We start from the raw sequence: 21,766 nt of genomic DNA, 5'->3' as shown, positions 1-21,766 counted from the left end.
AGCTGAACGGAGGAGCAGATAGTCCAGGCATTTTAGGTCAAAATGGGGGTCAACCTCCCACTAATTGCAACAAAACCAAACTCAGCTGATTTTGTATCCTCAATATGTCCTGAATCACAGAAAAAAAGTCGCAAGGAATCGCATGAAGGGAAAGTTTTGAAAATGACCTGTAAGTATAACGCTTTTTGGCCCTTTCTGCTAGATTTGACTATGCTGTATTTGTTCCTTGTAGCAAAACAAGGATACAGAATATCAGTGACAAGAATGTATTATGATCACATAATCACACAACTGATCAAGTACTGATCAAACAACTCAATTAAATTATGCGCACACAATATCACACTACAAAATGTCAAAATGCTTAATAGGTGATGTCACAATTTCCCATTGACGCCCATGTTAAAAAAGGATTTGAGCATGTTTTCTTGTCTAATTTCCACAAAAAATGTTCAATACTTCCCACTATCAACCAGAAACTGTTGGATGTAGTACAGCGCTTGTAAAAAGAAAAAGAAAAAAAGCCTTAACCCTTCGAGTGCTATTGCTGCATTTTATGCATTGTTATGAACTAATGTTCATTTCATATACATTTTTATGTGAAGCACTTTAAGCTGCATTTTCTTTATGAAAGTGAAATAAAGTTATTATTATTATTGTTATTATTATTAATATTATTATTATGAAGTGAATTAAAAATGTTTTAGCAATCAGAACTTAGATTTTTTTTTTGGTATTACTAAATCCGAAAATAGTCTGGCACTCTCTGGCACTGTGAATTCCACCTGAGGTTTCGGAGGACAATCCCTGATCGAAATATGGTGAACTTCATCATGGAGATGCTGTCAAATCGCAGCTTCACTCTACAGACCAGTAATGGCCAGCACAGCTGGCTCAGATGACTGAGGAATGGTATTCCGTAAGGGTGTGTTCTCTCCTCAATGCTGTAACATCTACATCTATAACCTACCAGATACAACATGGGGCGGCAGTGGCTCAGCGGTAGAGTGGCCAGTGTAGAGTGAACTGGAAACCGCAAGGTTCCCAGTTCGATCCCGGGCTGGGGGGCTCCCCCAGAGTTAGTGTCGAAGTGTCCTTGAGCAAGACGCTGAACCCCTAATTGCTCCCGATGAGCAGGTTGGTGCCTTGCATGGTTTCCTCCGCCATCGGTGTATGAATGTGTGTGTGAATGGGTGAATGTAATGCACAATCTATGTAAAGCGCTTTGGATAAAAGCGCTATACAAATTTACCATTTACAACATGAAAAAAATATGGTTATGTGGACGACCTAGCCATCATGCTGAGATGACTAACATGGAAGCAAAGACCAACAGGATGGCCATAGCTGAATGGGTAGAGAGCCAGCCTCAAAAGCAGAAGGTCTCAAGTTTGATTCCAGGCCCTGCCAAGTTGTTGATGTGTCCCGATGACAATACACTGAACACTTCTTAAACTTAATTTCTCCCACGGGATCAAATAGGTCTAATTATAATTGAAGGTGATGGAAGACGGTCTCAACCAAGACATGGGCACCATGGTAGCCTACCTCCGCAGGTGGCGTGTGTAGCTCAGCATTGGCAAGACAGTGTCGGCGGCATACCATCTTCGCAACAGAGAAGATGGTATCTTCACAACAAAATGCAGTGCTTTACATCAACAAAATCACATGCGCAGTGCTTCACATAAGAATGTATATGAAATGAACATGAAAACCGAGTGCATACAAATGCATAATGCATAACATACAGAAATGGCACTTGAAGGGCTAAGATTAGTTTCTTCTTTTTTTTTAACAAGCACTGTAATGCATCCAACACAGTTTCTGGTTGATAGTGGACAGTATTGAACCTTTTGTGTGGAAATTAGTCAAGGAAACATGCTTAAATCTTTTTTAACATGGGCGTCAATGGGAAATTGTGACATCAGCACATCACCTATTTAAGAATTTTTCAATATGTTCCACCACTGGGATTTCTTAGGACTTTTGATATGTTATAACTAACATATTTATGAAACAAAAAAAGTTGAAAGAGTTTCTGTTGCAATTTGTCCTAGGTTAACCCCTTATTATCCATAGAATGCCTATACTTAATATGCCTGTTTAGAATGGGCCACTTAATTGCAGCTTTCTTAAGAACCGCTCATCCAAACAAGTTCAAACTTGATACTGCATTTCTCTGGGTCCTCAGCAACACACCTGCCAAATGTCGACTTCATACAGTGTTCGGTTTTCAAGATATATAATTGTATGTGTAATAACAGTGTGGATGGCGGCCATTTAGAAATTTCCCTACATGCAATTCCTTGCGACTTTTTTCTTCTCATTCAGGACATATTTAGGACACAAAATCAGTTGAGTTTGTTTTTGTTGCAATTAGTGGGAGGTCAAGTGCCAATATTACTGGACTAACTGGAGTGTTTGGAACTACAGGGGGCTACATCAACGCCACTTCCGATTTGCGGCGAGATCAAAGCGTGACGTTACTCTCTGACCTCACCAAGATGGCGCGTAGGGAGGGGGTGGAGTCTCGGCTCGGCCCCCTCCCTACCCGTAACACTTTGTATAATAATGTATATGAAAGATCGATAATTAAAAAACAAGTCAATTTTCGTTTTCCATTCAAGTAGATGAAAGGCTAGAATTGAAAAACCAACCAATTTTCGATTTTGGATTATAGATCGGAATACAACTGAACGCAAGATACGGGCCTTTAAAGTAATACTTGATATCTTGGCAATAAATTGTGTGTAACAAAAAAGAAAAACGTGATTTTGTAAAATACATAATGTATATGAATGATTAATAATAATAAAAACGGGTCAATTTCCGTTTTCTATTCATGTAGATGAAAGGCTGATATTGAAAAACAAGCCAGTTTCTGAATTTTCGATTTTGGGACTTTAGAACGGATATCAACTGAACACTGCATACACAGATTATCCTGAACCCCAGTTTGGGAACCACTGTGATAGTCAAAATGTCATTTAGGCTTCTTGGGTCAGGGAATTTAGTATAATCTGAGATTCAATTGGAATCGACTTCTGAAAAGTCTATTTGACTGATTTTCCCTTCAGAACACAAATAAAACATTGCTTCATTTTTCAAATAGTCACTTCCAATTGAAGCTCAGATTATACTAAAATCCCATTAACACTTTAAGGGTGGGGGATCTTAGTATAATCTGAGATTCAATTGGAATCGACTTCAGAAAAGTCTATTTTACCGATTTTCGTTTCAGAATCTAAATAAAAAGTTGCTTCATTTTTTTACTTTTCTTGTCTCCCAAAAAATCTGGAAAATGCTAAATTTTTCTGATATTCTGATTAGTATTTTGGCGGCTTTTGATTTGGGACTGACACTGTTTTTCTTAATTCATCTGGAATCTAAAAGCCTGAAGTCTTTTATTCATCCTTTTTCATCAAAACAAAGTCACGTGACCGTGCGTCAAATCACGTGGTCTTTGTCCTTCAAAATAAATGTTGTAGTCTAACATGCAAGCAATAGGATCTACAGACAGACAGACAGACAGATAATCAAGTGTCTTGCAGGAAAAAAATTGGGCCATACTGCATAATCTATAATAGGCTACTGTATCTCTTACAATAAATGCACCAAATCTCTGTATGTATGTCTGTAATCCACGCATCTCGAGAACCGTTCAATCGCCCGACTTCAAATTCGCCACACACGTCACAGACGACCCGAGGGAGTCGAGTCGGTCGGATAGGCGGTGGTCCAGAACTGCTAGAAAAGGCTATGGATTGATTTGGCAAATTCCACACACCTGCCATTTTATAACTTAGTCAGTCCACTTTCCACAGTTTGCACACAGCCAGTTTCACACATTCTCCACAGACCCACTGCGCAAGGACTTTCCAGAACTGTCAACACCCCCCCATACGCCCATATATGGCCATACCCATATATGGGCATATACTGATAACATCAGGGATCTCCATGTATCGGCATAAAAGGGACAAGGACAGACATAGAGATTTCCATATATGGCCATATATGGCCATATATGGCCATATATGGACAGACAGACAGACAGACAGATACAGAGATCTCCATATATGGGCATAAAAGGGACACAGATAGACAGACGGTAAGATGGGTTCTATGACAACGAGTATAACAGGTATTGCATAACAGGGTGGGGCATGCATTCCATATTTTCATTGTTCCCAACTTGCATCGTTCCCAAGTTGGCCGGTGACCGATGGGCACAGGTCTAGTCTCATAAAAGAATTAAATCTCCCAACTTGATTCCATTTTCTCCTCCTTTAGGCACACTTGGCCGATATGCTACTGACCATAGTTCACTATGAGGTCCTGCTCACTGCTGGGCCTATGGATCACCAGGCTCAAAGTTTAGTGCTGATACTAAGGCCTTCAACTGCATCCTCCATGCCATGTCTGATGTCCTGGGGGGTTCTCTGCCAAGTCAATGGCACCAGCTGAGGCAGCTGACTAGGTTAAGACTTTGACAGGGGCCATTTTCAAATTGCAGCCTCCTGAAGGTGTATCTTAAGGGCAGTTTTGAAAGTGAGTAGGGTTTTACACTCCTTTACTCCTTTTGGTAGGGCATTCCACATTTTTGTTGAATAGCATGAGAACAAGTTAATTTCCTTTGTTGAGCCAAATCTGGGTTGAACATGATTTGTGGAGCTGTCTCTGGTGTTATGATCGTGGACTTCATTAACGTTTTGGAAGTATTTTGACAAATACAGGGGGATCCCAATGTTGTGGTGTATCTTGAAGACTAGGCCCATTGTAGTTGCTGTACTCTGTCCTCAACCCTAAGCCATCCAATCCTAGCAAAATGAGCAGGGGTTAGATGGGTTTTTTGATTGAGGCCAAGAAGTAGCCTTACTAGTTTGTTTTGGGATGTTTGGAGCCTTGTTTTTAAGGCATTGGTGGTGTTGAGATACCATGAGGAGCATGCATAATCGTAATAACCTTGTATGAGGGCCCCTGCAAGAATCTTCAAAGTATTCTTACTCACTAGACGGCCAATCCTATACAAAAAGCGTGTTCTTTGGTTGACCTTTTTGATCACTCTTTCGGCCATTTTGTCACCGGAGAGGTTTGCCTCCAAGATGGAACCCAGGTAGGTAATTTCCTCTTTTCTAGTGATAACATCATCACCCGCTTTGATCGTGAAAATCTCAGCCTTGCAAAGGTTAGAACTGGACCCAAAGAGGATGGATTCAGTTTTACCCAGGTGTAATGATAGTTTGTTGTCGGAGAGCCAGATACGGATCGAGTCGAGTTCAGAGCTCAGAGTTTTCTCAACCTGCAGCCTGTCCCTGTACGAGACCAGCAGAGCAGAGTCATCTGCGAACAGGAACAGTTTGCAGTCGCAAGCTGAAGACATATCGTTCACATATATCAGGAACAGTAAAGGTCCTAGTATACTTCCTTGCGGAACACCACAGGTCACTGGGAGGGGACTAGGTGCCGTTTACTTCCACCACTTGTTCCCTCCCTTCCAGATAGGATCTCATCCAGCTCACCGACATATCATCAAAACCTATTGCTTTAAGCTTATCGATCATAATTGGGTAATTAACAGTGTCAAAGGCCTTCTGGAGGTCCAACATGACCATGCCGCAAAATTGTTTGATAGAGTCGTTCAAATAGAGAAGGCATGTGTCAGTGGTTTTTTTCTCTGAAACCAGAAAATAGATTTTTCTCCGCAAGATACTTATCGACCTGTTCATAGACAATTTTTTCCATGACTTTCGAGATGGAGCTAAGAATAGAAATAGGGCGGTAGTTGCCAGGGTCTAATTGGTTTCCTTTTTTTTGTACAGAGGGGTCACCCTTGCTTTTTTGAAGTCATTAGGGACCCGTCCCTGTTTGATGAAGGTTTATTATGTGAGTAATGTCTTTTAGAAATTTGGAGGGTTTATTGTCGACCTGTGGCTCTGTGTTGTAGTGCGCTAAATTTTTTAAACACCTCATCTATTGTCACAGGGGAGAGTTTAAAATCATTTTTGCGTCGAATGCGTCGACATACTCATCACCATAGCGCCCAGAGTGGGGGGGAAATTATTCAACCCGTTTTGTGGCTATGGTTGTAAAAAAGATGTTAAAGATTTTACCCACTTCCCGCTTTGCAGTAATGAGAGTCTCCTTCACCTTGAGGTTAATGTTTGCGAACCTGGTTTTCAATTTCTTGCTGCAGCCAAGTTGGTTGTTGAGTAGCTTCCAAAGCTCTCGTGGTTTGTTTTGGTTTTCCTCAATTTTGTCATCGAGGTAGTTTTTTTCTGCTAACAGGAGCATGCCATTCACCTTGTTTCTTAGCTTGTTTCTCTCTTTTTTGGGTTTAGCTAAGTGGGATTCGAGACCTTTGTTAAAGCATTTGGCGAGTTTGATCCTTCTGTACCTTTATGAAGCTCAGAACACTTTTTGTTTCTGACCTTCATGGCAGTAAGGCAGTTAGGAGGTCTGTATATGGTACCGACTAGCACAGGTTTAGCATGTTTAAAAATGATCTCGACCCACACAGCTTCAATGGCTACATATTTCAGGTCTTCGCGAAAGATACAGTCATTGTCTTCATGTACATACAGGCATACACCACCCCCACTTTTGTTCCTAACTTTTCTGAAGAGTTTGTAGTTTTCAATCTCAATCTCAGAGTCCATTATCGTATGATCAAGTTTAGTTTCAGAGAAAGTTAAAATGTCAACCTTACCATCACAAAACATCTGCTTGATTTGTGTTAGCATGTATCCTACAAGGGAATTCACATTGAGGTGAATCATGTGCAAGCCTACACCAAACGATTTGTTCATTAAAAAATTGGTTAAAAAAAAATCATAGTTCAATGGAGAGATGTTTATCCAGAGTCCAGGTTGAGGAGCAGTTTAATATAATGTCAGCTATCAAGCCTTACAAGAGTTTATGAATTAACCCAAACTATAGAACAGGTATTTGATGCCTATGTGTGTGGATACCATGAAAAAATATTTGTGATTATTTGGTTGAGTCTATTGTTGTCGGGAAATGTACATCCTAATCCCGGCCCACCGACCGTGAAGAGCACCACGGAGACTCGCTATGATCACAACTACAATGGCCTAAGCAACATCACAGCTGATTTCAAACGCGACGGCAGCGCGTGGAAACAGAGATTTTTTTCTCTCTGAGTTTCCCATTTTCCCACAGGACTTCTGCCTCACCCCTCCCCCACCCCCCTCCCCCACTGCCCTGCTGCAATCACAAAGCCCCCACCCCCCTCCCCCGATCACACCCCCACCCCCCCCTCCCCCCACCCCCAACACATCACCCACAGCAGGACAGAGGAAGGTCTGGCAGTCCCCCCTGCAGAGACCACGAAACCAGCTGATCAGGTTTTAACCCAAACCCCCCTACCCCCCAGCCCATCAGCGACTCCAGACCCCCTCCACCCACCCACCTTTAAAGCTACAGGGACAAAACAACTTAAGGAACCTGACTTTTTCCAGACTGAACAGATGGACACGATTTTCTCCAAAAAAGGTCTACACATTATTCACCTAAATGTGAATAGCCTCAAAAACCCCACAAAGATGTCTGAACTAAGATCCATGTTTGGAAATGGCAAGGTAGGGGTTCTCTCTTTTTCAGAGACAAAACTGGATGGCTCAGTAGACGATTCTGAAATTGAGATTATAGGCTACAATGTCATTAGGAAAGACAGAACTCTTGGTGGAGGAGGGGTATGCATTTATGTGAGATCTGACAATTGGAGAACAACTCCACGGAATCGGTCTGGATAAAAATCACCTATCCTCACGCTAAACCCCTGATAATTGGCGCAATCTACTGGCCCCCAGGTCAAAATGAGTTTTATGATTTATTAGAGGAGCACATGGCAATCATTGGAAATTCGGAATTGATTTTGATTGGCGACTACAATACGGATGTACTCCGGAAAGACGCCGCCATATTTCAATCTTTCAGTAAATTCTGTGACATGCATAGCCTCACCCAAATGATAAAAAATATCACGAGGGTAGGCCCCACTTCTCAGACCATCATTGACCTCATTTTGACATCAGACCAATCGAGGATTCCTTTAAGTGGAGTCATTGAGTGCAGTCTAAGCGACCATAACATCATTTTCTGCACGCGTAAACTTCACAGATCTGTAGTTGATTGTCATAGCACGGTCAGCTGCAGAGCTATGAAAACTTACTCATCAGAAGCTCTCACAACAGCTCTTGAGAAAGTGGATTGGTCAAATGTACTCAGTGGCTCCTCGGCTGAGGAGTCTTGGACTGGTTTCAAAACTGCTTTTGTGTCTGTTATTGATAGCCTAGCGCCCAAGAAGGTGGTGAGAGTCTGAGCCCGTACACAACCCTGGATGAATGGAGACATCCTAAATGCCATCAAACTCAGAAACAAAATGTACTCTGAGTTCAGGAAATGCAAAAATGTGCAACTACTTGAAAGATGCAGAAATCAACTAAATGTAGTAAACAAATTGGTCAAAACTGCCAAAAAGAATTTCTTAAATGAAAGCATTGAGGCAAACAAAAGCCACCCACAAAAGCTGTGGGAAGCTAATTGGGCTGCAACAACAAAATTCAAACCAAAACTACAAACATCTGCATTATTTCAAGTGGCGTGCTCATTACCGACAAGCAAGCGGTAGCGAACTGTTTTAACAGCTTTTTTACCACCATTGCAACCCAGTTGGTAAGCAAACTTCCTCAGCATTCAGGTTTGTACGGCTCTGACCACATCCATGCTCACTATGTCAAACTAGGGGCTAAAAAAGACTCCTTTTCATTCAAACCAGTAAATGCTGATGATGTGCGGAAAAAACTACTCGCCCTCCAGCCAAACAAGGCCACCGGCCTTGACAATATCCCCACCAGATTCCTCAGAGACGCAGCTACTGCTATTGCCCCCATAGTAGCCCAAATCACAAACCTATCCATCAGCCAGTGTCACGTCCCACAGGATTTCAAGTTGGCGAGAGTAATCCCTCTGCATAAAAAAGTAAGCAAATTAGAACCTGGCAACTATAGGCCTGTTTCCATCCTTTGTTCCATCTCAAAGGTTGTAGAGCGATTAATTCAAGAACAAATCAACAGCTACCTCAGCGAGCATAAACTGTTGTTTGAATTCCAATCGGGCTTCAGAACCTCCCATTCCACTGACACATGGCTACTGTATCTGACCGACTACATCAAACGTGAGGTAGACGCGGGCAAATACTGCGGCATGGTCATGTTGGACCTCCAAAAAGCGTTCGACACTGTAAACCATTCAATTTTACTTGATAAGCTGAGGGCGATTGGTTTTGACTGCACATCACTAAACTGGATGAGATCTTACCTGGAGGGAAGAGAACAAGTGGTTGACATCAACAGAACCATGTCCTCATCCCTCCCGGTGAGCTGTGGGGTTCCTCAGGGTAGCATTCTAGGGCCGTTACTGTTTCTTCTGTACATTAACGACATGAATGCTGCCTGTAACTGCAAATTGTTCCTGTTCGCTGATGACTCGGCACTCCTGATCTCAGGAGAGGACAAGTTGCAAGTTGAGGAGGCGCTCAGCTCCGAACTCTCAAAAATCCGTACTTGGCTTACCGATAACAAACTGTCACTACATCTTGGAAAAACTGAATCCATTCTCTTTGGGACCAAACATTCCCTCAGACAGATGGGAATGATTTCAAGGTCAAAGTCGAAGGCACAATTATCTCTAGCAAAGAAGAGATTACCTATTTGGGTTGTATCCTTGACAAATACCTGACAGGTGAAAGCATGGCTACAAAGGTGGTCAAAAGAGTTAACCAGAGAACCAAATTTATGGGCAGAGTTTCCTCTTTTGTCAACCCTCAGGCCCTCAGGACCCTCTCTGGGGCCCTGATTCAACCATTTTTTGACTATGCTTGCACCTCCTGGTACTCCAACACCTCAGTGTCACTGAAGACTAAGCTTCAAACCTCCCAAAACAAACTGATTCGGCTACTCCTCGGATTGGGGCCCATGACCCACCTTTCTCCCACCCATTTTGCCAGCCTAGGCTGGCTCAGGGTGGAAGACAGGGTTAAACAACGAAAAATGGGACTGGCCTTCAAAATTGTAAATGCAAATTTGCCCGATATGCCCCCTATTCCCGCATATCTGAGTAAATACCTCCAAAAGGTTAGCGACACCCACAGTCACAATACCAGAGGGAGCGTTAACAACAATTTGGTACCACCCACCCATAAAACAAACATGGGCAAATTCTCCTTCTACAGCACTGCCACCCAGGATTGGAATAGTCTAACTCCATCCCTCAAAAAATGCAGTTCGCTGCGCTCATTTAAAAGAGCCTTAAAAAATCACCTTTCAGGTGGCCAAAGGAGGAGGTAGTACCATTTTCCCGTTAGACAGCAGACCCCCCCCCCCTGTTCTTGTACATATGTTTTCCCCCCTCTTTTTATTTTTGTTGTTGTACATAGTGATATTTTTTTTGCTGTTTTTTTTGTAATGATATTCGAACTGTGGTGCCACTATATATGTATATGAATTGAATACCAAGGCCCTCATTGGAAACAAGTCCGCAAGGACTTTTATGAACGGACCTGTTAGACAAAGTATTTTAAATGTAACTGTGCTGTTTTACATTTTTTGCCTAATAAAATATTCAATCAATCAATCAATTGTATGACGTACGGTTCAAAAGTGGTCCTAAAGAATCCTCATGAAACATGTGGCGCTTTTATCCGCTTTGTAACAGTAATGTTAAAAAATGCCCTTAAGCCACTGAACTAACAGAGCTATGATTCACATACAATTAAATAGAACATAAATAGTGAACATAGCCGATCTACGTTGACACGTTGTGAGCTTGGCATTGTCATTTGAACTATTTTAAATTTATTTTCACAATAGGAAAAATAGTGGAGCGGTTAAGTGCTACGATCTTTCAACTTATGATACAAGCGTGAAAATTGGCATGAGCAGTCTCCATGCGTCACAATTTCAAGATGGCGGCCATTTTTCAAGATGGCCGACACCTTAGTGGAGCAGTTAAGTGACATAATGGTTTATTTGGTGATACAAGCATGAAAATTGGCATGAGCAGTCTCTGTGGGTCACTTGACAATAAGTCACCCAATGCTACTTGAAATGTCAAGATGGCAGCCATTTTTCAAGATGGCCATCACTTTAGTGGAGCAGTTAAGTGATATAGCGGTTGATTTGGTGATACAAGCATGAAAATTGCCATGAGCAGTCTTTGTGGGTCACTTGACAATAAGCCACCCAAAGCTACTTGAAATTTCAAGATGGAGGCCATTTTTCAAGATGGCCACCACCTTAGTGGAGGAATTAAGTGATATAGCGGTTGATTTGGTGATACAAGCATGAAAATTGCCATGAGCAGTCTTTGTGGGTCACTTGACAATAAGCCACCCAAAGCTACTTGAAATTTCAAGATGGAGGCCATTTTTCAAGATGGCCACCACCTTAGTGGAGGAATTAAGTGATATAGCGGTTGATTTGGTGATACAAGCATGAAAATTGCCATGAGCAGTCTTTGTGGGTCACTTGACAATAAGCCACCCAAAGCTACTTGAAATTTCAAGATGGAGGCCATTTTTCAAGATGGCCACCACCTTAGTGGAGGAATTAAGTGATATAGCGGTTGATTTGGTGATACAAGCATGAAAATTGCCATGAGCAGTTTTTGTGGGTCACTTGACAATAAGCCACCCAAAGCTACTTGAAATTTCAAGATGGAGGCCATTTTTCAAGATGGCCACCACCTTAGTGGAGGAATTAAGTGATATAATGGTTTATTTGGTGATACAAGCATGAAAATTGCCATGAGCATTCTCTAAGTGTTGCTTGACAAGAAAACACTCCCAGCCACTTGAAATGTCTATTTTCAAGATGGCCGCCCCCTGGATCCTCAAAAGATAAATCTTCTCATAGAAATGTTGTGTTTTATTTCATTAAGGACAATTTGGTGTCATTTTATTTTATGTTTTAGATTTATGCAAAAGAACAACTTTTAACACATCACAATACAGTTGTGTTGATTTGTTGATCATAGATAGATTAGATAAGAGTGAATATCTGCACTACCAGGGCACACTGGTGATATATCTCTGTTAAACTCAGAGTGGCGTTCAATGTCAGATAATAGTATCCCAAATGCTGTCTAATCTACCCCAAAACAGTTAGATAGCCGCATCTGAATTGACAGGTTGTGCCAGTGCGGAAGAGCTAAGCCAAGGTTAATGGGGTTTTAGCTAACCGGATGGTGTACAGATCGCACAGTATTTAAATGGCATTGGATGAACGATCGGACTAAGTGTAGGGTTAAGGCACGAACTTAGTTGTATCCCATACATCAAAGTGCTTGGTAAAAGGCATCGGCCTCTGCCTATGCATTTGCTGCAGACATGGCAGAAGCATGTAATCATAGCCACTTCTTTTATGCCCTCCTTGATGCAACTTGGCCTTGAAAGAATGTGGCTGACTTTTGGCAAAGGAGAGAAGACAAGATGGATCCCAATACATGAGGTCGCAGCCATAGGGCCAGAGAAAACACATGGTATCCTCTTCTTCCATGCCTTCAGTGGTTGTGACATTGTGTCATCCTTCCATGGCAAATCAAGGATGTCTGCCTGGAAAACATGGGACGTGTGTGATGAGGTCTCAAACACATTCAGCTAATGTCCCTCTGCACTGGAGGATAGTAGTGCAGCAGTTAAGCAAACCAATTGTGCATTTTAGGAAAGAAGCATGAAACTTTCAGCATATCATCTACATACCCCAAGGTTTGATTTCAGACGTGGAAGCACTTTCAGATTGACCTCTGGTGACCTTGAGTGGTCATTGACCTCAGAATTTTTTTTTTGGCACTTTTTGCCCCATTTTTCTCCATTATAATAATATATGCTTGTTAAAATGTCAGTTTTGTTCTAATAAATGAAAAATGAAACCTAATAGTCACTCTACAGAAAATTGGTGATTATTACTATTATGATAGTTCTGTTATGACATTGTTATAACATTAAAAACATCTAGGAGAGAGAGAGCAGCAGTAAAATAAAGAAAAACAAGAAAGAAAGTGCTAATGCATTCAAAGTGCAATATAGGTACAATGCTATTCAAAGGTGCTATTCATCTCATGTTGGTTTTGGTTTTGGGGGCAGTATATGGTGAGCGTTCAGGGTTCTAGTGAGAAGATAAGCTCATAAATGGAAGGTATCGTGCTTTTTATGAAAGAAGCATGAAACTTCCTACAGTGTTTCTATATGTCATGAAGTCTGTTTTCAGACGTGGAAGCATTTCTCAATTGACCTCTGAGACTTGTCAGAGGCTGTACACATTTTGGGCTGTCAAACCCATGTTAAAACCAGAAATGTTGTTTCCTGTAAACCTTTATTAAAATGTCATATATAGGCTTAGCAGATGAGTTTAAGCTTGATTCCTAAAAGTTGCATATTGGGCAATTTGAGTAATAAGCATAATCAGCAAATGTATCGCTTAATGAGCAAATTACCTGGAAATAGCTAACATTTTGCGGCTAACATTTTGCGTCCAGTTAACTTAGAAAGGTGACTTAAGAGTCAAAGCCCATGTTTGTGATGTGCAGAAATTAATCTATTATCATGGTGAAGTCATGCAACCTTTCCTCATTTGCACAATTTGCATAAAGTATGTAATAATTAGGCCCAAGACCAGGAAAAAGTCTTGTTTTAGCTGGTAGTCAATTTAGAAAGGTGCTCTTAGAGACTAAGTCTATTTTTGAATGTCCAGAAATTAATCTTGCCAAAAAAAAAGCAATTTATCTGGATCCATGTCCATGTATCGATTCTCCACCTTCTCACCTGGATCCTGTGCTCACAACCCTTGTACACCTTGAGAAATCACTGAAAAGCTTTGCCATTAAGTATGAACCCCACACTGGACCTCAAGCGTCATGACATGTATAATCCATTTGAGTGACTGGAAGTGCGATATAAGTCTGTCATCATGCGGGGTGGCAGTGGCTCATGAGGTAGAGCGGCCGTCTTGGAATCCAAAGATTCCAGGTTCCATCCCTGGCTCCTCCTGTCTTTGAGCAAGACACTGAACCCCTACCTGCTCCCAATGAGCAGGTAGGGGTATTGTATTTGTGTTTCCTCTACCATTGGTGTGTGAATGTATGGGTGAATGTGAAGTACATTGTAAAGTGCTTTGAAGAGTCAGGAAGACTAGTAAGGTTCTATTTAAATGCAGTCCATTTACCATCATCGATCCCCGCATGATGCCCACTGGCACTCTGATGTCATTCCCTGGTTGCAGTGGAACATTGATGAACATTTCTGGGATAAAAGCATTGCTTGCGGTGGCATCGCCTTCATTCTCAATGGTAAATCCTAGACAAAATACACTGGGCTTATCGGATGCTTGTGGTTGTCCTCCTCCAAGAACCTGTTAGGATGTGATACTGTCTCCTACCCTGTGAGAAGGGCAAGGTATGTGCTTAAAGTACTCCTAGAAAGTACCATGACTAGTCTCAATACAGTGCTTGGGGAACTTGATGCCACGCACAGTGACCTAAAAGATACCGGTGCAGAGTTCTTCTTCGCATTGTATTGACAGACAATATGATTCTGCACACAGTATACTGCATGTTCATCTGCAGGTCATGTTGTGGAAAGCTGCAGATCGGATCGAGCCACCTGCAGAGGAAAGAGACATCACTACATCCGGGTGGGAGGTTGCTAAAGGAGGGGTTGTCATGCCCACTGTTTACTCCCAGGCAATGGCTCCAGCTGCAGCTGTAGAGCATTGAAGGCATGCAGCGAAATAAACTGCAGATACCATTCTGTAAGACTGACTATGTAAGTGTGAAGGAGGAGAGGTCCACTACAACCCATTAAGAGAGGCCACCTGGGAAACAGAAGGTACCAGGTTCGATTCCCAGCCCTGACAATATGTCGGGTGTACATAAGCAAGACCCTTAATCCCTAACGACCTCATGTCTGACCACTTGAGCAGCAATAACCTTACTGAAGCAGAAGTCTGAATTTTGCCATGGTCTAAGATGAAGACAACGAAGATGAGGAGGCTGAAGGGAATAAGGAGAGAGAAGATGAAGAGAGTGAAAAAGACCATTGAGTGTTAGATTATGGTTCCAAGTGTACTCACTCATGCTCATTATGGTACCATTTTTATCTACTCATTCTGTGTCTCAGAGGAGGGCTGTGGACAGTTGCCTTTAATTTTTTTCATTCATTTCTTTATTAATGCGAGAACAATGGCTTCTATTATAGCATGCAAACTTTCCAGGAATATAAAGCCTGCAGTTTATATTAGCTTGGATTCCCCATCGATGTCACTGGTAGTCGTAGACAGGTTTCTGACAGAAATGGTACCATATTATCTCCCACCATATCCTTGAACTACTGCAATCTGATAGGAGGTTTAAGAGCATCGGGCTGGTGAGGGGAGTATAATGCCCAGGATCACTTTTGGCACCGGGTGAAAAATAAGGGTTACAAAATCGTGGGATAAAAACTTAAGTAAAAAAAAAAAAAAAAAAAAAGAGCATCGGGACAAGCACCAGCATGCTGTCCAACAGTTTCTTCCCCAAACCATCAGAACCTTGAACGCTCACCATATACTGCCCCCAAAACCAAAACCAACATGAGATGAATAGCACCTTTGAATAGCATTGTACCTATATTGCACTTTGAATGCATTAGCACTTTCTTTCTTGTTTTTCTTTATTTTACTGCTGCTCTCTCTCTCCTAGATGTTTTTAATGTTATAACAATGTCATAACAGAACTATCATAATAGTAATAATCACCATTTCTGTAGAGTGACTATTAGGTTTCATTTTTCATTTATTAGAACAAAACTGACATTTTATCAAGCATATATTATTATAATGGAGAAAAATGGGGCAAAAAGTGCCAAAAATGCAATTCTGAGGTCAATGACCACTCAAGGTCACCAGAGGTCAATCTGAAAGTGCTTCCACGTCTGAAATCAAACCTTGGGGTATGTAGATGATATGCTGAAAGTTTCATGCTTCTTTCTTAAAATGCACAATACCTTCCATATAATGAGCTTAACTGCTGCACTATAGTGACCTGCAAGCTTTGGAGATATTTGTTGTGCTAATGTATGACAGGTCCAGCGATGTCACAACTGTGAACAAGGCCAGGCTTGCATCTCTTTGCCAGAAAGCAAAGACAATATGACTTGATCCCACCAACTCAAGCAGCACTCAAAGAGCATGCCACACATGCTTCTTATGAGGCTGGATACGTGTGGGGACAGGCATTTAAGCAACATCCACAAATGCCGAGCCCATTTGACTGGGGATGAGTGGAACAGGACGAGAAGTGGAAAGTCTTCTGGACTCCACTTCCACCTATTGCGGAGAGTTGTTGGGAGTTGACCAAATGTGGGTGCACCAAGGCATGTACTTGAAGGTGTAAGTGCTTCAGATATGGACTCAGTTGCACATGCCTATGTAGTTGCCCCTGCTAGAACCTATTTGCATGTTTATTTTGCCAGAGTTATTCCCCGTTGTTCTCTGTGTTTTCAAGTGTAGGCCTAATGGCTCGGCTTCCCCTCGCCACATCGGCGCATCATGTTTTACTTGTCACCAGTCTATTACTGTGTAACTTTCAGTTGTTACTTTGTAACATTGCTTCCACTGCCTTCTACTGCCATATCTAACAGTGAAGCACATTTTCAGTTTAGTTACTTAGTATTGTTTGTCATGGTTCCGTGGCTATTGCCATTCAGTATTAGCCATTGCTCAATTATACTTTTTTTCCCCACCCCTTAGTATTTATTTACTTGTGTACCTCAGTGAACCCTGAGAGCTATGCCAGTGGGAGGCAACTCCTGACAGGTAAGAATGTGTTTATAATATGTATTTACATGTGTATGTACAATGTATGTGTGCACATGTCTTTTTGCGTGCGTGGAAGTGTCATGTGCCAGTGTTTATGTATTGATAGGTGTGTGAGAGGTGTTTTGTGTGTATGTAATGTATGTACGTAGGCTAGATACGTGCATAGATGTGTGTTATGTTCCTCCTTGGTTGGATTTATTTCCAAATAATAATTACAAACACATCTGCCGTCTGTGCTGCTTGTCACTTGAATCCAGTCACTGCTTATTTTAGGACAGAAATAACATTACATGCGTTGTGCACTGGGAGGAAACCTGTTCCGTATATACAATGGTTATTTCACAATAGCAGATCTCTACAAGCTCACAACACGCCACATCAGAACATGTTGTGAATTTGTCGATCAGTTTTTTCCCCCAAAAAAATCTTGAAAAAGAAATGGAAAGATTGTTTTATATTCATTACACCAAATATTGTATGGGGGTCCCTGGCACCAAATATTTTGTGATATGGTTTCGTGGACAAGAATATAAATTTGGGGGTCCTTTACATGTTACAGGTTGAGGAAAACTGCCATTTAGTTTGCATTGACTGAACAGCTGATTCATGTGGTCTTTGTTTCTGTGTTTGTTTAAACTTATGCGCATACACACACACACATTTATTTTTACGTTTTATTTAAAAAAAACATTAAAGATTTTAAATATTTTTGAAACATTTTAAAAACAAAAATTGTTTAGGGGGTCCCTGACACAAAGTATTTTGGAATGGGGGTCCGCGGACAAAAACATAAAAATTGACATAAAAGTTTGAGACCCACTGGATTAGACTATCATGCTGGTGCTGCATTAGTCATGAGTCATGTGATCTCTCTCACACACTCACGCACGCACGCACGCACGCACGCACGCACGCACGGAAGCACGCACGCACACACTCACACACGCACACACTCACACTCTCACACTCTCACTCACACACACACACACACACACACACACACACACACACACACACACTTACATGCAGCAGCCCCACCACAAGAAGCAGAAAAAGAAGAAGTATCAACCCTGCCTCTCACCCCAGTGTAGTGCTGCTCTCAGCTCTTTGCTCCTCTTGTTAATAACTGTCAGTTGGAATCATACTTCCCCTTTATTATCGTGTTGTCATCAATAATCATGGAGTGAAAAAAGTGATGTTTTTAAAGTTAACATTCAAGAACTTTTAAGACCTTTTTCATTCCCTAAAAAATAACTGAAAAGAAAAGAAAAAGACCATTGCTGCATCAAAAGTAATCAACACACTATTCCTACTATGAAAACTGGTCAAACATTGGCCAAATTGTCAAATAATATAAGAAAGAGGCAAAGGATTTGAAAATAGCCGACTCACATGCTGTGAGCTTGTAAATCGGCTATTTTCACAATTATCAGTGGAACCGAGTCAAACAAAATGTAATGCCTCAACTCCTACATTCAAGTGCTTGTCAGGGTGGGGGGTCCCCAGTTCAAATATGATTATGTTGGGGGGTCACGGCCTGAAAGGTTTGAGAACGACTGCCATAGACTAACATGCTGGGGTCTTTTAGTATGTATTGATTTGAAATGGTGACTGATTAGCACTGTGCTTTTCCCCATAGTTTTCAAATTGTGGTGGCCGAACGTGGACAGATTCTGGTTAATTACTACTACAGCTTCCTTTGATTGTGTCGTTCCTCTCTTCCTGTATTTAACACGCCTTTTCATGTAATGTATCAGACCTGATGAAGACAATCCGTGTACCTTTCGGTCAGTTGATTTTCAAAATAAAATCCAAAAGTGAAAAAGGAAAAAAGGCTTGTTTTTTCAATATATATATTTATTTTTTTTCAAGTCAAAAAATGGATAATGTCTCATTTTACCAATTTCTAACTTGTGGCTCTGAATCAAAGGTTGAGAAAATGGAAAAAGCCCTTTTGGAGTGTCTATTTATCATTTTCTCCTTCAGTTGATTTTCAAAATAAAATCCAGAAATGGAAAAAGGATTGTTTTTTCATTATTTGTATTTTAAAAACAAGTCGAAAAATTACACGTTTTGTCAATATTTGTTTCTAAAACCAAGTCAAGAAATGGATAATGGAACATTGGAAAAATGACTTATTTTTTCAATTTCTCATTTTTCTATTTGTCTATTACTGGCGTAAATCCACGACGACACTATCGGCTGGTGAACCGGAACCGGAAGCTGCCGATGTTTTTAGCCTTCTGTGTGGCTAACAGGTTAGCACTGTACTATGGCTGCAGCCATGACTAGTGGGAGCTGGAGGAGGAGACAATAAATAAATAGTGTGTATATATATAAATAATTATTGAACATCTTTGGCAGCAGATCGGATTGCGATACAACTGTAGAAGACGGACGGACAGACGGACGTCATGGTTTTGCGCGATCTTTATGAAAATACAATATGAGAAATGATAGCTCACAGTCAGACCTACGCATTTACACTTATTTAGTACAGTTAGATGTGCACTGAGGAGATGTTGTGCCAATCACAACATGTCAAGGAGAGGACACGTATCTGATGATCATTTATACGTTGCTGTCAGCAGGGCAATACGAGGTTGGTTGTTTTGTTTATTTTTCTATTATAATCAAATATAAATGTACAGTATTATCACAGTCATGTTTCAGAGCTACAGTAGTACAGTATGTAATCCCTGCCTACATGTACTACAACAGGTTGAGGTATACTAGGCCTTATGGCATGGATCTTCAACAGGTCCTCAAAGTTATTACAGGGAGTTTTTATTGTATTACATTAACCACTTGAACCCTAGCATCCCTATTCTGGGTAGAATATACTGTAAAATAGCCCTTGAAATATCCCAATAAATGGCAATAAGCCAAATATAATACTGAGGCAACACGTGAGCTTGTAGTCCATGACAGTGGTTCTCAACCTTTTCAGGCCGAGACCCCCCAAAATAATCATATTTGAACTGGGGACCCCCCACCCTAATAAGCACTTGAGTTGAGGCATTACATTTAGTTTGACTAAATATTGTGAAAATAGCAGGTCTACAAGCTCACAACGCCACACTTGTAGATCGGCAATTTTTTTATTAAAATATTAATAACCTCCTATTTCTGTGCAGAGGGGAGTCCTGACAACCAAACAGCCTGCATAGATACCATGTTCAGACACCAGTAGCAGATACAGGGAGGACAGTGGTGACAGGTATGTACTGTAAGGTTTCTTGTATTGTTTTGTATTATTGTATCTCATATCACATCTTTTTATTTCATTTCCGCCCTGCCATACAAATGGACCCGTACTGGTCCATTTGGTTCCATTTGTATGCTAGTTGAGTTGTAACGCAATAAAGATAAATTCTTCTTGCGTCTTATGAGACAAAAGTCGCAGTAGGTTCGTTGTGTCAATATTGTTAGTCTGGTTATTACAATGAATACACCAACCTCACCTTATGTGTGATTCTCAAAATGGACTGATTCTTTATGAAAATGTAATTGTTTCTATATGCACATGTCGTTTTTGCATACAGGGACCTCTGAGCACCATTCAACATCCCTGACCCACTGTTGATCATCTCAACTGGTTGTCTGAAGGAGAACAGCTGTACATCCGATCATACTGCAGCCGCTACATTGTTGTGAACTGAAGTTGGACTCGTTTCTGCTCACACCAGAGACTACCTCCTGTCGTACCTTAGCCGCCCTGTCTCTCCTCAAGGCCAAAGGCACCCACACCTGACTGACATGGTTCCATGGCTGTATGATCAGGGTGTGATTGCAGGAAGGAGATAATCATATTCTACCAATCACATAGTAAAATCCTCAGTGTTCATTTAACTCTTGAGAGTGTTGTACATCATGAATGGTTCACGGCTAATTCACATCAAGTGCCTCGCTTTGGAGTTCAACTTTGTTTAAATTTGACATGGATTTGGCCATTCCCCTGCATTTGGGCATGTGTCACACATGTGCGATGGCAGGGGAGTGGCCAACGCATGTTGATCTGTCAAACACATGTTGAACTCCACGCAACAACACCCTTTCGCTCACATAGTGGAAATGAACAGCGCACAACAAAATCAAAGTGTCAAAATCACTAAAACTAAAAGGCTTTTATTTGTATTTGCTGAGCAGTCGTTTACATTTGTTTGTAATAATTTGTTTGTGAAAGACAGACATAACTAATAATAGTTATGTAGTTAGTCATTAGTAATCATTAATAATTACATGAGCAAAAAATGATTGGTTACATCCATTCCATACTGCACCTTATTGTATTTATACGCCATTAATAATAAAATGTTGCTGTATTGTACTTTGAACTGTAATGTCTCATATTTATTTGCTCAATTTGATCAAATTGATGGTCAACTACTTCAAAGTTAATGAACTGTGTTCTGACCTGAAAGGTTACCATGATGGAAACGTAGTTTGAAAACACCATTTACACAATGCACATATACATACTGTGTTATATTACAAAAGGGAGACGAGACATTATACTATATATGTATTTTTTGTATGGAAACCCAAATCTTTTTTTTAAATGTAATATCCTGTAGCATAACAACATTTCTGGCATTTGTAACAAACCAGATTCAAGGAGTATGATTTATTCACAACAGGTGAGCAAGGAGGGTGAAGGCTTGGATCTTCCAGGATGGAGGAGACCCCAGTGCTGTTTGCTGGTCCATAGGGAGCATGCGATCCAGACCCTAGTGTCCCTTTTATGTGGCAAATATTCAGTGCAAATAGACATTGCATTCTGAAGTTTTAAGTGCTTGTAAATAAGCTATGGTCTGCAAATGACGAAGTAGGCCTATTTAGGGTTTTAAGTGGGTGTACAGCTGGCCAAGCAGTGGCCCCATCACCCCATG

General features: G+C 41.1%; 1 long non-coding RNA gene across 1 annotated transcript; it reads left to right on the top strand.

The window, feature by feature from the left end:
* Window positions 1-19,127: 19,127 nt before the first annotated feature.
* On the top strand, window positions 19,128-21,026 carry LOC308085609. Its single transcript, XR_013933192.1, has 3 exons — window positions 19,128-19,476; window positions 20,012-20,094; window positions 20,420-21,026. It is a non-coding gene; the product is annotated as an uncharacterized lncRNA (long non-coding RNA).
* Window positions 21,027-21,766: the final 740 nt, after the last annotated feature.

The sequence above is a fragment of the Gymnoscopelus braueri genome, assembly GCF_963280865.1.
Source record: "Gymnoscopelus braueri genome assembly, chromosome: 5".
NCBI lineage: Eukaryota > Metazoa > Chordata > Actinopteri > Myctophiformes > Myctophidae > Gymnoscopelus > Gymnoscopelus braueri.
This window is presented reverse-complemented; position numbering and strand designations above follow the sequence as displayed.